General features: G+C 38.1%; 1 pseudogene across 1 annotated transcript; it reads right to left on the bottom strand.

Annotated features, from left to right (window-relative positions):
• Window positions 1–1,411: 1,411 nt before the first annotated feature.
• LOC105525478 lies at window positions 1,412–3,181 on the bottom strand (annotated as a pseudogene). Its single transcript, XR_001003924.1, has one exon. The product of XR_001003924.1 is annotated as a keratin, type II cytoskeletal 8 pseudogene (transcript).
• Between the last annotated feature and the right edge of the window lie 5,440 nt (window positions 3,182–8,621).

Raw genomic sequence — 8,621 nt, forward strand, 5'->3', positions numbered from 1 at the left:
TATTTGAAAGACTACACTTTCACCTCTGAACTGCAATATCACCTTTATGAAAAAAATTGGGTGATAATATTTGCCTGAACTCTTTATTTTATTCCATTATATGTATAACCATTCCAGTTAGTATATCCTTGCACTAATACCACAGTTCTTATTTACAGGTCCTTCAGATGTGTTCTTTTTTTTTTCAAGATTACCTCTATTTTAGCTTTTTGCTTTTCTACATGGATTTTAGAATCAGCTTGTCAGTTTCCACAAAAATCTCTGCTGTTATCTTGATTGAGACTTGAGGTAGATCGAAGATGTCCACAAAGTCTTTAACACTTCCCACAGAGGACTATGATAATGGCTTCTTGTTTTATTGATCCTTTTATAATTATGAAATAACTTTCTTTTTCTCTAGTATTGCTTCTTGATTTTCCTGATTACAGTTTCATTATCTATCTTTTTGGTTCATGACTTCTGTTTCAGTCCTTTTATATTAAACTTTTGGCATATTAATATTTAAACTATATTTCTTGTAACTAGCATATATTTGGGTTTAAAAATCCATTCTGACCATCTTAATATTTTACTTGTAAATATTTGACTTATTTTTATTAAAGTTAATTACTGATATATATATAATTTGATTTAGAATATATTTGCTGCTAAATCATCAAGTTTCTATTTGAATCACTTGTTTCATATTCCCTTTTACTTCCATTCTTGCCTTCTTTTAGTGTAGTCAGTGTGTCTATTTAGAATGTTTTTTTCTATTAATTTGTCAATTATATCTTCTTCCGCTATTTTAGTAGCTACCTTAGAAATTACAGCAGGAATTTTTGACTTATTATAGTCAAGTACGAACTATTTGTACTATGTCTCTGATGCTACTAGAAACTGTAAACAGTACTTACCCCTTTTTTCACCCGCCTGCATTATTTTTGTCATGTATTTTCACTTCACATTTCATTTTGCACATAATCTAGACTGTACAAAATATTCTAATTACTGTTTTATGCAATCTAAATATATATTTACTTTTACCCATGTATTTATTCTCTCTGGCATTCTTCATGCCCTTTTGCATTTTCATGTTTCCATCTAGCGTAATTTTCCTTTTGACTGAAGAATTTTCTTTGTTTTTGTCTTGCTTTCTTTCAGTGTTGGTCTGCTGGTGAGGAATTCCTTTAATATTTGTTCGTATGAAAGCCTCTTTATGTCACCCACATTGTTGAGTAATATTTTCTTTGGGTGTAGAATTCTATGTTGGTAGTTCTGTGTGCTTATTTTTATTTTAGAACTTAAAAAATGTTGTAACATTACCTTTTGACTGACATTGTTTCTTTTGGGAAATCTGCCTTCCATTTTCCAGTTGTTCTTGTAAATGTAGTGTCTTTTATTCCTCTGGTTTCTTTAAAGATCCTGTATCTTTTTTTTTTCTTTTGGCAGAGCTAGCTGAGGTTTTATTTTGGACAAAAAAAAGCAATTGAATTGTTTTGTAGCTGGAGGCATGGGTAAGGGGGGTCCTCAGGCAGTAAATTCCCCCACAGGTGGGCTGAGGGCTAGGGCTGAGCCTCAGGTGTGTCTTCTGTTCCCTGTGCTTCTCTGCACAGCGGCCTCCCTCCCGGGCTCTGGGCAAGTCGCAGGAGGGGCAGGTGGGGAGGGGTTGCCGCAGCTGTTCACTTGGGCAGCACATCAGAGGACGCGGACACCAGCTTCCCATCGCGGGTCTAGATCTTCTTCACAACCAGGGCCCTGGTGGAGCTGGTGCAGCTGAAGGAGCTGGAGCCCGCGTCAGAGCCAGAGGCCAGAGCCCAGGCCGTAGCTGAGCCCGGGGCTTGTGAGAACCCCCATAGGTCGAGCTCAGACCACCTGCAAAACCGCTGGTGGTCTTCATATGGATAGTCATGTTCTGCATCCCAGACTCTAGCTGGCTCTCCTCGCCCTCCAGCAGCCTCCTGTAGGTGACATCTCAATGTCCAGGGCCAGCTTGACGTTCATCAGCTCCTGGTACTCACGCAACTGCCTCGCCATGTCCTGCTTGACCCGCTGCGGGGTGGCCTCCAGCTCGGAGGCATCCCTTGACGACGGCATCCTTAACGTCCAGCTCCCCACGTTCCTCTGCATCTGCGATGGCGGCCTCCACAGGGAAGCCCTCTGGCCTTTGAGGCCCTCAATCTCAGCCTGTAGCCGGCTGATGTTCTGGTTCATCTCGGAGATCTCAGTCTTTGTGCGCCGCAGGTCATCCCCGGGCTTCCCAGCCAGGCTCTGCAGCTCCTCATACTTGACCTGGTACATGCTCTCAGCCTCAGCCAGGCTGCGGTTGGCAATCTCCTCGTACTGCGCCTTAACCTCAGCGACGATGCTTTCCATGTCCAGGGAGCGGCTGTTGTCCATGGACAGCACCACAGACGTATCCGAGATCTGGGACTGCAGCTCCTGGATCTCCTCTTCATACAGCTGCCTGAGGAAGTTGATCTTGTCAGTCAGCCCCTCCAGGCGAGACTCCAGCTCTACCTTGTTCATGTAAGCTTCATCCACGTATTTCTTGATGAGGACAAATTCATTCGCCATCTCTGTATGCTTATTGATCTCATCCTCATTCTCGTTCTTGAAGTCCTCCACCAGCCCCTGAATGTTGCCAAGCTCCGTCTCCAGCTTCAGCTTCTCCTGGCCCAGAGTCTCCAGCTGCTGCCTAAGGTTGTTGATGTAGCTCTCCAACAGGTTGTCCATGTTGCTCCGAGCCATCTCCTGCTGCTGCAGGAGGCTCCACTTGGTCTCCAGCATCTTGTTCTGCTGCTGCAGGAACCATACCTTGTTGATGAAGGAGGCAAACTTGCTGAGGGTCTTGATCTGCTCCTTCTCCTGGATGTGCATGGCCTGGATGTTGGGGTCCACCTCCAGGTCAAGGGGGCTCAGCAGGCTCTGGTTGACCATGATGGCGGTGATGCCTCCCATGCCGCTGGCCCGACCATAGCCTCTGCCCAGGCCACCCCAGAAGCTGCTGCTGCCCACTCGGGAGAAGCTGGAGAAGCTGATGCGGGCACCAGGCCCACTCGTGTAGCAGCAGCTGCTGAAGGCCCGGGGACCAGAGGTGGACACCTTGTATGACTTCTGGGTCACCCTGATGGACATGGTGGAGTCAGGAGTGGAGGCAGGTGGGCTGAACCAGGCAGAGATTCCAGAAGGAGCAGAGAAGCTGCTTCTTGGTCTCTTTGTTTTTTTAACAACTTGACTATGATGTGCCTAGGTGTGGTTTTCTTTTTGTTTATCCTGTTTATGATTCACTGAGTTTTTTGATTCTGTGGGTGTATATCTTTTATTAATTTTGTAAACATTTTGAATATTATTTCTTTGGGTATTGCTTCTGCCCTATTCTTTTTCTTCTCCCATTCCATATTTGTTAGTTTTTTTTTTTTTTTTTTACTGTGTCCTACATATCTCTTATGCTCTATCTTTTTTTCCCAATTATTTTTGTTCTTGTGCTTCAATTTCAATATTTTCTATAATTTTGGAGTTATGTAAAGCTGTTCTTTTGTGTCACATATCCCGTTAATCCCATGCACTGAGTTCCTAGTTTTTTCATTGTAGGATATCCAGTTGATTTTTATTTTCATTAATTCAAATTATCCATTACAGTTCTTGGTTCTTTCACATATTTTATTTAACTTTTCCTTTACTTCTTTTAAAAATGTTAATCATAGTTAATTTTAAAGTCATTTTCTGATGATTTCACTATCCAGATCATGTGTGTTTTTGCATCTTTTTTCATCTTTTATATTGATTTACATGTCATATTTTTTACCTCCTTGTGTATCTAGTAATATTTTTCTTGCATGTCACGCACCATGTATAAAAAATTGTAGAGGCTTCAGATGAGATATTCTAGAGAGAGTTCCACTTTCCCCCTTTTAGGCACATAAGGTGAGCATGCTTAATTTAATCCGGTCAGAAATTGTTCATGATGAGGGCTAAAGTACAGTTTTATTAAAACTCAGTCTGCGTCTGGTTTGCTACTTTTCCCTAGGATGTAAGAGCATGGTAGATTTCTATTTTGTAATCTCTGAAATACTGTGGAAAATCCAGATCTGCTATTCACAATTTGCAGCCTCCTGGAGTTTCAAATTCTGGCACATGTTTGTTTCCTAAGAACTGGGTGATTGCTGAATATTTCACTTCACCTTTTTACAAGTATTTTACCTAACTATGCCAGAAGTCAGCAAACGTTCAGTGGGGAAAATCTGCTGAGCATTTGAGTATCATCAACTTTTGTATTTGTCACACCAGCCTTGTCAAACTGTTAAAAGCTTTGCTGTTTTTTCTCTCTGCCAGCAGAGGCTCTTTGTCTGAATAAGCCTGGTCCTCAGCCTGTTCTCAGAGTTTGTAAATTTTCCAAAGGAGAAAAATAGTTGAAGATTGTCAACTTATAGTGGAAAAGATTCACTCTCCTTGAAATTTTAATTTATTTAATCTTTATTTCCATGACTATTTGGTACCTTTAACATTATGATTTTTGTAAATCATCCAGTTTTTTGTAGTTGTAGAAGATTGTTGTCTCTCACATACTTTTATTCAGAAGCATATTTGAATATATATATATATATATATATATTTTGAGATGTAGTTTCGCTCTTTTTGCCCAGGCTGGAGTGCAATGGCGCGATCTCAGCTCACTGCAACCTCTGCCTCCCGGGTTCAAGCGATTCTCCTGCCTCAGCCTCCCGAGTAGCTGGGATAACAGGCATGTGCCACCACCCTGGCTAATTTTGTATTTTTAGTACAGACGGGGTTTCTCTGTGTTGATCAGGCTGGTCTTGAACTCCCGACCTCAGGTGATCCACCTGCCTTGGCCTCCCAAATTGCTGGGATTACAGATGTGAGCCACCACGCCCGGCCTTTGAATAGATATTTTTAATGCTATTATAACTAGGATCTTTGAATGATTTAAATGTTTCTTATTCACTTGTAGAACGAAAAAATTATTTTTCATATATTGTTTCTGTATCCAGCAATTTTACTAAAGTCCCATTGTAAATGTAACCTTTTATCCATAGATTTTTAAAGAATTTGTATGTACTCAATTATATACTATATAAATGACAGTTTTACACTGCTTTTTGCATACTTATGTTCTTATTAATGTGTTGAATTGTCTAGGACCTCCACTATAATGCTGAATATTAGTGATAATGGCAGCCATTTTGTTACATCCCCAATCTCAAAGGCCAGCATTTTAATATATTATAGATAAGTGAATATTTTGAATAGATATTTCTAGATACATTGTATCATATTAAGTTCCCTTGTATTCCTTGTTTTGTATTTTTTGATATATATTAAATTTTATCAAGAACTTTTTGCTTATGCCTCTTTATGTAATCAAAATTTTGTTCTCTAAAATATGAATGTGCTGAATTACATTTAAAAAATTTTAACCAGAATTGCCTTCCTGGGATAAATCCAGCTAGGTCGTGATGTATTAGGCTGTTTATATATTGTTGGATATGATTTATGAACATTTTAAAGGATTTGTTCATTCATGGCCATGAGTCAGAATGGCGTATAATTTTATTTGTTCATACAGTCCTTGTCAGGTTTCGATCTCAAGGTTATGCTAGTCTCAAAAAAAAAAAATTTTGGGACTGTTATACCTTTATTTATTCTATGGAAGAATTTTTGTTAGATCGTAATTACTTTCTTCTTGGATTATTGCTGGAAATTGCAGCAAAGCCATTTTGGCCTAGATTTTCTCTGTGGGAGATGTTTAGTTTTTAGTTTCTTTAATAGTTATAAGAATATTCAAGTGATCCTCTTTTTTTTCTGTGTTTTATTGAGATATAATCTGCATATAATGAAAACCACAAATCTTAAACAAAAAGATTAATTTTGACAAATGAATACATTAATGTGACCATCACCTAGATCAAGGTAAAGAACATTCCATGACCCCAGAAAGTTCCCTTGTGCCCTTTCCAGTCACTATCCCATCCTTTAAGTGACCATTCTCATGTCGTAGGTGAATTTTGTCTATTCCTGCACTTCATATAAATGAAATCATAGGGCATATATTCCTTTTAGTGTTGCTTCTTTCACTCCTCATCACAGTTTTGAGATCCATACCTGTTGTTGCATTTATCAGTAGTTTGTTCATTTTAGTACTAAATAAAGCCTGTATGATTGTACCACAGTTTGTTTATTGATTACATTGCTGTGGACTTTGTTTTTTCCCCGAATTTTTAGCTATTGTGAATAAAGTTGTTATGAACTTCACTGTTCAAGTTTTTTTGTGAACATATGATTTCCATCCTATTGGTTATATACATATGAGCAGAATTGCTGGATTGTAGTTGTAGGTATATTTGAGAAACTGCTGAAGACTTTTCTAAAGTGGTTGCACTATTTTAAACTTCCACCTTTCATGTATGACCGATCCAGTTGCTTCACATCCTTGACAACACTTTCTATTGACAATCAGTGAATATAATTTGACCTTTTACCCTTTCTTGTGAATGTGTAGTGATACTTGATTATAGTTTTAATTATATTTTATATGATGGCTTGTAATATACCTTCTTGTTTGTTGGGCATTTGTATATCTTTTTATATATTATTTTTAAAATTTTATTTTTCCATAAGTTATTGGTGAACAGGTGGTATTTGGTTACATAAGTTCTTTAATAGAGATTTGTGAGAACCTGGTGCACCCATCACCCGAGCAGTATACACTGCACCATGTTTGTTGTCTTTTATCCCTTGCCCCCCTACACTTTTTCCCCCAAGTGCCCAAAGTCCATTGTATAATTCTTAAGCCTTTGCATCCTCATAGCTTAGCTCCCACATATCAGTGAGAACATATGATGTTTGGTTTTCCATTCCTGAGTCACTTCATTTAGAATACTAGTCTCTAAACTCATCCAGGTCATTACTGTTAATTCATTCCTTTTTATGGCTGAGTAGTATTCCATCGTATATATATATGCCGGAGTTTCTTGATCCACTTGTTGATGGATGGGCATTTGGGTTGGTTCCACGATTTTGCTATTGTGAATTGTGCTACTATAAACATGTGTGTGCAAGTATCTTTTTCGAATAACGACTTCTTTTTCTCTAGGTAGATACCCAGTAGTGGGATTGCTTGATCAAATGGTAGTTATTCTTTGAGTTCTTTAAGGAATTTCCACACTGTTTTCCATAGTGGCTATACTAGCTTACATTCTCACTAGCAGTGTAGAAGTGTTCCCTGATTGCCGCATCCACGTCAACATCTACTGTTTTTTGATTCTTTGATTATGGCCATTCTTACAGGAGTAAGGTGGTATCACATTGTGGTTTTGATTTGCATTTCCCTGTTCATTAGTGATGTTGAGCATTTTTTCATATGCTTGTTGGCCATTTGTGTATCTTCTTTTGAGAATTTTCTATTCATGTCCTTAGCCCACTTTTTGATGGGATTGATTTTTTTTTGTTGTTGTTGTTGTTTTGTTTGTTTTTTTCTTTTCTTACTGATTTGAGTTCGTTGTAGATTATGGATATTAGTCTTTGTAAGATGTATAGATCATGAAGATTTTCTCTCACTCTGTGGATTGTCTGTTTACTCTGCTGACTGTTCCTTTTGCCATGCAAAATCTCTTTAATTTAATTAGATCCCAGCTATTTATCTTCTTTATTGCAATTGCTTTTGAGTTTTTGTTCATGAAATCCTTGTCTAAGTCAATGTCTATAAGGGTTTTTCCAATGTCATCTTCTAGAATTTTTATAGTTTCAGATCTTAGATTTAAATCCTTAATCCATCTTGAGTTGATCTTTGTATAAGGTGAGAGATGAGGATCCAGTTTAATTCTCCTACATTTGGCTAACCAATTATCCCAGCACCATTTGTTGAAAAGGGTGTCCTTTCCCCACTTTATGTTTTTGTTTGCTTTGTTGAAGATCAGTTGGCTTAAGTATTTGGGGTTTATTTTTGGGTTCTCTATTCTGTTTCATTGATCTATGTACCTATTTTTATACCAGTGCCACGCTGTTTTGGTGACTGTAGTCTTATATTGTAGTTTGAAATCAGGCAGTGTGATGCCTCCAGATTTGTTCTTTTTGCTTAGTCTTGCTTTGGCTATGAGGGCTCTTTTTTGGTTCCTTATGAATTTTAGAATTGTGTTTTTTCTAACTCTGTGGAGAATGATGGTGGTATTTTGAAGGGGATTGTGTTGAATTTGTAGGTTGCTTTTGGCAATATGGTCATTTTCACAATATTGATCCTACCCATCCATGAGCATGAAATCTGTTTCCATTTGTTTGTGTCACCTATGATTTCTTTTAGCAGTATTTTGTAGTTTTCCTTGCAGAGGTCTTTTGACTCCTTTGTTAGGTATATTCCTAAGCATTTTATTTATTTATTTATTTTTGCAGGGAGTGCTTTCAACTTTTCCCCACCATTATTATATTGGCTGTGGGTTTGTCATAAATGCCTTTGTCACATTAAGGTAGTTCCCTTGTATGCCAGTTTTGCTGAGGGTTTTCATCATAAAGTGATGCTGGATTTTGTCAAATGCTTTTTCTGCATCTATTGAAATGCTCATATGATTTTTGCTTTTAATTCTGTTTACGTGATGAATCCCATTTATTGACTTGTGTATGTTAAACCA

This window comes from Colobus angolensis, unplaced genomic scaffold (assembly GCF_000951035.1).
Source record: "Colobus angolensis palliatus isolate OR3802 unplaced genomic scaffold, Cang.pa_1.0 Scaffold536, whole genome shotgun sequence".
Classification (NCBI taxonomy): Eukaryota; Metazoa; Chordata; class Mammalia; order Primates; family Cercopithecidae; genus Colobus; species Colobus angolensis.